Source organism: Microchirus variegatus (assembly GCF_963457635.1).
Source record: "Microchirus variegatus genome assembly, chromosome: 14".
Lineage (NCBI taxonomy): Eukaryota > Metazoa > Chordata > Actinopteri > Pleuronectiformes > Soleidae > Microchirus > Microchirus variegatus.
The window spans coordinates 19,371,982-19,379,576 of NC_139815.1; positions in this window are offsets into that span (position 1 = coordinate 19,371,982).

A 7,595-nucleotide genomic window follows, 5' to 3' on the forward strand; every position below is an offset into this window, starting at 1 on the left:
TGTTTCAAAGTTTTTGCTGTTGTTCCAGGCAGAGGGAGCAGCAAAAATGCTTTCTTTCCCAGTTCAGTTTTGACTAGCTCATGTATTTCAAACCTACTGTAGTTCTGGGGCAAACACACACAGAGGATGGATGCATGAATGATTGCATGACTGAATGGAGAATCATGGAGAATCACTCAACTCAACCGTCGTGCCTCTCACTGTGACTGTTTCCTGATTTAAGTTACAGCTGCATCATGTAGCTCCTTTTCTTGTGTCTGAGCTTGAACCTACTTTACTCAGCCTCTTGGTGGCAGCACACACTGAGAACAAGACACTGTCATAAGAAGTTGAAAGTGTGGTTGTCTTCTCTTCTCTTTGTTTATTCCAGCTAAATTCCTAATATAAAAACAAAGATTTATCAAGTAATGACTATAAACGACCCTTTTTGCACCAGACTCCTGAATTAAAACAATTATTTGACACAAAATATTGATTTTGAAATGATTGTTGTGCTTTCACTAAATGAAACAATCCTCCAGGTTCTGCAGTTTTAGAACTGTGACCATGGTTTTGGATCCAGTAATGTCAGAATTCACAGTTTTCATTTACTGTTTAAAATGATTGTTATGATATATTTTGCTATAGCATCAATGAGGTTCAAAGTATTCCTCCCACTGCAAACAAAATAAGCAATTGAATTTGGTTTTTCAGCCTGACATCTGAGATTTCTGGCTTTTTAAAAAAATGTGTTTCCAAAAAAAACATCACACATGTGACACTAATCTTCTTCCATATTTGGGAAAGATTAATCTTCTCTACATAAAGGAAAAGTGCAGATTTGTGTCAGAACAGTGATCAAGTGGTGGAAATATTGCATTAATAATAATTAAGTTTGGCCGAACCATTTCTGAAAAAATGTCCATAGATTTTTAATACGATGAGAGAACCATAAAATGCAAAAACGTCCGGTGAGACAAATTGTCATTACATCATAAAGATAACAATAAACCAAAAACAGAGGGAAAATCTCTGTTGGTCAGAGTGAGTGCTGCTTTAATAGATGATTTATTTATTTCCTGCTTTATTTTAAGAACATAAATCCACTGATGTGAAGGATCCACATGTTTGTTGTGCGACTTGTTAAAAGCATGAGTGACGATGACGTTGACGATAACTGACAGTGAATAAAAATGTGACGACCGAGGACTGAACAGTCCATCTTTGACCATCTGCCACAGTCACACACTGTCACACATCCAAACGCATGTGGGCATGACCACATGTGAATGTGTGGTTTGATCTGTGCAGTACGCACACACACACACACACACACACACACACACACACACACACACACACACACACACACACACACACACACACACACACACACACACACACACACAAACACGTCACTAAACAAGATAAAACAATCTGTTCCTACTGAAGACACTCCTAAACATCAGAGAGTAACTTAATTAATCAGATTTAAATTGATCAGGTCGTCCTTCCTCATGCAATATACGATAATCAATACGTCAGGGCAAATATCAATATGTTATTTAACAAATTAAGGAGCTCTAAAGTGAACATGGGCGTTGCTACTTCATGTCTCCTCGTGGTGGCGCTGCTCAAATGAATGAGGGAAACTTGAGTGGAGGTTACCTGGCTGAAGAAGAGGGAGTTTACAGCGGGTTAATGGTGGAGGAAGCCACGTTAAGAGATGCTCCATCCACGTTCAATACATAGACTTTATGCACGTTGTTCTCTACGTTGTGAAGAAACAGAGAAATCCTGCACTTTTAACTTTTCCGCGGACGCTTTGTTTTCTTCAGTTAGACAGATATCGTGATGCATCGCTCTATGATTGTCTTGCAAGATATTGATTATGACAGAATCGTTGTATGGCGATATTATTGGTATCGTGGACCATGTATCGCGTACCGTAAATTGAGGCACCCTGTGATTTAGGGGTGGGGGGGGGAATTGATTCACATAGGAATCGCGATTCTAATCATCCACGATTCTGAATCGATTCATAAACTCCAAAACTGTTTTTTAGTGTGTATCTGCATCATTACCTTGTTTAAGAAGCCCTGAAGGTTCAAAACAAACAGTTCAGCCACTACTGAGAACACTGTGTTTTATTGTTACGTAAACACCGGTTCTCCGGAACAGCAGATCGTCCTGCTCCAGGCACGAGTCCGGGCACATCCGGTCGCGTACATTGAACCGCAGAAGAAGAATAACGTCCGTTGTGGAGGTTTTTCACGAGCAACAGTGTCTTCTGACTCTGGGTCTGACTCCGGGTCAAAGTCATAAAAAGGACTGCGGCGGGGAGTCGTGAAGAAGCTATTTTTAAACATTGTTAAAACAATGTTTTGATAATGAGTAGCAGTGCATCCACTGTTCCAGAGGGGGGAGCTGTGCTTCTGAGAGCGGGTGTGCTGAATATGTCACTTCCGGGTACTGGCCAATCACAAGACAGTTGGGAAGCCGGGGTGATGTTTGAGTCTGAAATATCGCGGCTGGGGATTTCTATCGGCTCGTTTACAGCAACTAGGAGGTTTTTGACCATAAAAACAAGTTATTGTATGTAAGGAGACCTCCATAAATAACATATGTGCAACAGGACCACTCTATGTGAGCTTTAAAGTTTCTATTTTGAAAAACCACACAAAACACCCCTTTGTTATTTGTGTACTGTTTATTTTTGTAACTTCTGGGAGAAAAAGGCAGCGAGCCTAAGCTTTTATTTATGCAAGTTATTTTTTTGTACAGTATATAGGTTTTTATTTATTTTGAATGAATAAATGTTAACTTTTGTCTTAAGTTTGCCTTTGTGTAATGACATCATCATATCTTATACAAACGGTATTGTTTTAATGCCATCATTTGCCTAGACACACTATGCATTGTATCAATTTTTGGGAATCGTATGAATCTAAAATCGTATGAATAGAATCGGTTGAATCGAGAATCGATTTTGAATCGAATCGTGACACTAAGAATCGGAATCGAATCTAATCGTGAGCCACCAAAATATTCACATCCCTACTGTGATTCCCATCTCTACTTCAGATAATTCATAGTAAGAACGTGGGCGTGTCCTGCTGTCCACCACCCGCCTGGATTTTCTTATTTTATTTTTACATTCTCCTGCTGTTGTGAATGTGTCTCGACCCAAGAATCACCTGCTGCTTTCGTTCAAGTTACACACTAAGAAATCAAAGTACGAGACTGTACCTAAAAAGGTACAAATGCTTTGTCGCTCCAGTTGTTCCCTATCAGGGTACAAGCACAGCACCTTTAAAATTTGAACCTCTAAAGAAACATTTCTGCACCCCTAGTGACAAAAATGTACCTGTACACATTGAGAAAGCAGATGTCACCACAAAGCGCTGACGAGGTAACATGATGAACAAACCATGGAAACAACCAAAGTGCAGTGAAGGTGTCGTACCATATTATGTACCTGTTTCAAGGCTCCTGCTCCAGGTGAATGGGTATTTAGCCTTTGACCTCTTGCAGCTTCACATCAGCTGTAGAGGAGGAAGGAAAAGGAGATAGGATTAGATTCTGCACAAAGACCAAGCACATGATGGACAGATTATAAGTCACTGGAAAACATGGCTGCCAGACAAGAAAGGACAAGAAAAAAAACAGATTTTTAACACCTCTTCTTATACCTTAAAGCTTCAGTACATAACTTTGGGTGATTGTTGTCATTATTCTGCCTCTGTTTGGACCTGATTGAAGGATTTTTAGAGTGTATACTAGTGACAGGCACTCTTCAGGGGCACTTTTTCATGTTTTCAGTCACACTCATTTGTCCTGTGTGCAGTGCGGCAAACGTCGTCGGGCGACACGAGATCTAACCGTCAATATACGGAGAAGTCTTAGTCATCGTTGTTGGAACTCATTTAACAATGGTTTAAATGTAGCAGACATTCTTTTAATACATTTAAAAGTATTTTTTAGACCAAAAAGATGAAGACAAAAGATCACCTGTAGTTAAAGGTGCATTATGTAATAAATCTAAAGCAACTGGCCATTAAATCCTCCTAATATGTCACAGAGACTCAGGAATAATGTTCATATAACAAACTGAACTCACCAACAACAACAGTACAGACAAAATATTTGCATTAAGAAAAATATTTTGCAGACTGCAAATCATGTTTATGTTCTGAAATCATGTTTTGGCATGTGGCGCCACCTACCGCCGTCTACCAATCATTGCAGTCAGTAGAGCCTCAGCTGCCGAGCAAACACGGGTTGCCAGTTAAGTCAGATAATGAAACCTTAAAGACCTCGGTTTTTTGAATTTGAATGTAGTAACTGTTTTTGGCCACATTCTTACATATGGCGCCTTTAAATAATAACATTTATAGGTTTTAGAGTATTTTGTTTTTATATATTTATATATTATATATATATTTTATGTTGTAGTCACTGGTTGCTGCTGCTGCTGCTGGTAGCTGTGGTGGTGCAGCATCAGCAGAAGCAGCAGCTCGTGAGTCACTGATGGAGTCATCCATCCAGAGCGACTGACAGCAGCTCCACCCACACAGCACCACAGTCCTTACTCTTTTTATTCATTTCATAAATGTGAAATGAAGGAGTGGGGGGGGGGCGGACAAAACAAATATATACAGAAAATGTGCGGCTGACATGAACATTGTCAGACACAAATGTTTTTCTGTCAGCGTCCACACACCCACAGATGACATCATCATCATCATCGTCGTTGTCGTCGTCGCTCTCTGTATGTTAAATACTTTTCTGTAAAGACAAACTGATGAAATTATACTTAAATAGGAACAAACCTGAGCTGAGCAATTATCAATCATTCACGATCAGCACAATTCAGGAATCTGAACCAGATTTATATGTAATTTAGTAAAAAAGCCTCATGAGAGGATGACAGATCTTTGTGAAGCTGTACATGATGTTTAAGACCAACAACTGTATCAGATCCAACCAGCTCTCCAGACATAAGGAAAAGCAGTTAAGCAGCAACTTAAGAAATAAAATAAAATAAAATAAATAAATAAATTTGGCTGTACTGTACATGCAATGACAATAAAGGTGATTCTGATTTAAGCGGTTAAAATGTAGTTTTACCTGGTGTCCACACTGGAGGACATGTTTTTAGCAGAGCATGTGTCTGCTTGTCTCATGTGTACAAAGAGCACAGTCACATGTGTGTGAGACACTGTCTATGTGTCATTAGTCTACAGAAACTCTCTCTTAAATGTATTCTGTTAGTTCCTGACAACACCTGAGGCACTAATGGTTCCTGGAGAGAGCTGACCAAAAATGACTCTTCTCCAGAGACGCACTTATACATTCTAGCTGCATAAGGTGTAGAGCAAGGAGTCCACCATCCACACAACCACCAGGTGTGAGATACCAGTCACTCCCTGACATCATGAACCTGCAGATGATCTAACACAGGACCACACAGGCAGTGTGCGGAGTCTCCTCGATGTGATCAGTGTGAGAGAACGTCAGCCTCATTAGATCCCAGGCAGCTGGTTCAGGTTAAACTGTGGAGAAACTTCAGTCTGCTGGTTCCTGACTCTGCCATCGTCATTGGTTCCCACATTTTAACGAGCAGCTTGCCGCTCACGTTGTAGCCACTGTGCAGACGCTGCACCACTTACTTACACATTTAACTCGCCACAGCAACTGAATTAACATGGCAGAGCGCAGTAAAAGCTTAAATGATTCGTTATTAATCAGAACGTGGCAGGTCTGCGCTGCATTCCAGAAATGTCCTCGTCTCGTGAAATATAATGGCGTCCCTGCAGTTACCTGCGATTCCTCGTAAAAAAATAAAAAAATAAAACTGCTACGTTTGCTGGAGTCAGGAAGCTGCGCTGACGTCGCACGTTCTCCTCCTGACATTTGGGTTTTAAACACACCACAAACTACTAGTAGAGAAATCAACAGGCATTAAAGCTGGAGTAGGCAACACATGCCGCTTTTCCACTACATGGTCCCGGGCACGGCTCGACTCACAGCGCGGTTGCGTGAAACTGCTACACTGCTAACTGCTATACTATACGCGACGCACACAAACTAGTGACTTGTAACGCAGTCGTTTTCAATGTAATGAATCTTTAGAATCAGTTAAAGGAAAGGATGTAAAGGACAACTAACGCCAAAAAAACTAACCCAACGATAGTGCTTCAGTTAGCGTAGCTTGTGTTTTCAGCTCGGCTTATTACCTACTGAGTGCACGTTTTTCGGCTGTACTGTAACACGGTGCTTTTTGCGCAACAATGCGATCACGCTGTAAAGTTTATTAAGAAAAGGTAATTAAGAAAAGAACCAGGTTTCAGGTGCTATTGCTAATGGAAAAGCAAAAAAAAAGTGTGCCGTGCCGAGGCGAGTCGTGCCGGGACAATGTAGTGGAAAACAGCAATATATTTGTGGATATTGATCAGTACTTTAATAATACTATTATTATTAAATAATATATATAATAATATAATATATAATAATAACAACCTTTAAGCATCAAGTAATTCAAACGATACTTCTGCACCTTCTCTAGAGGGAAAAGGTGGACCATGACTTGACCAGAGACAGAGTACAAAATGTGTTATTTTATTGTTTTATTTTTAAAGTAATTTATCTAATACTGCTCTCTAATATTGTTTTGGTTCTCCACACATGTATTGTTAATCTCTGATTCTCTCAGTGAACTAACAGGAGACAGGATGAGGCTGACGAAGGTCCCGTGCCGTGACAGTGAAGTGGTCAGTGTGTGGCGAGCAGTGTGTGTTGTGACCATCTGCTGCTGCTCCATTCAGTCTGAATTTAATCTTGTTAAAACTACAAACCTTTCAAAGAGCCCCACAGCGTGAGCATGGTGTGGCTGCGTTAAAGAGTTGCTGATTTAATTAGCAAATGGAGGAGAACATCCTCCCTCCTTCCTTTTCAACAGACTGAGTGACAGAAACCTCTCTTGAACAAATATATTCAACATCTCTAGCCTTTAGGGACGCTATAAAGGGCTGTTTCACCCATTTTGTTTCCACTTGGTCAAATGAAGAATAAACTTGAAATCACTACGATGCTGCTGTGTTTGTTTAATTCACATTCTATTTAATGTGATCTGACTTTTAGTCATAAAACGTGTCAATTGGTAGAAACCGTGATTTCATTTTCTCTGACAGAAGTGACTCTGACATTGACTTTTTGGTCAATTTTATTCATGTTTTTCAATCCCAACTTCCACTGTTGTTGTGGGGATGAGACGTGTATCTAAGATCCACTGTCTCATGATCAAATAACACATTTATCTCTGGAAATTGGTTAAAAAATCAACAAAAAATAACGGTATATTTGCTTGGGTGAAGTGGCCCCTTTAAAAACAGCAAACACAGCATTCAAATGGTTAAGTCATGTACACTCTTAGAAATAAGGGTTCCAAAAGGGTTCCTTCTCCAAGGGCTGAGGTTCTACCTGGAAGCATTTGCTTCTGAAAAACCAGAAGAAAGGGTTTTTCAAGGGTTCTTGGTAACACTAATTCCAGTAAGAACCATTTTGATCCAGAGAACCCTTTAAAACCCCATTCCTGAATAAAGGGTTTTAAAAGG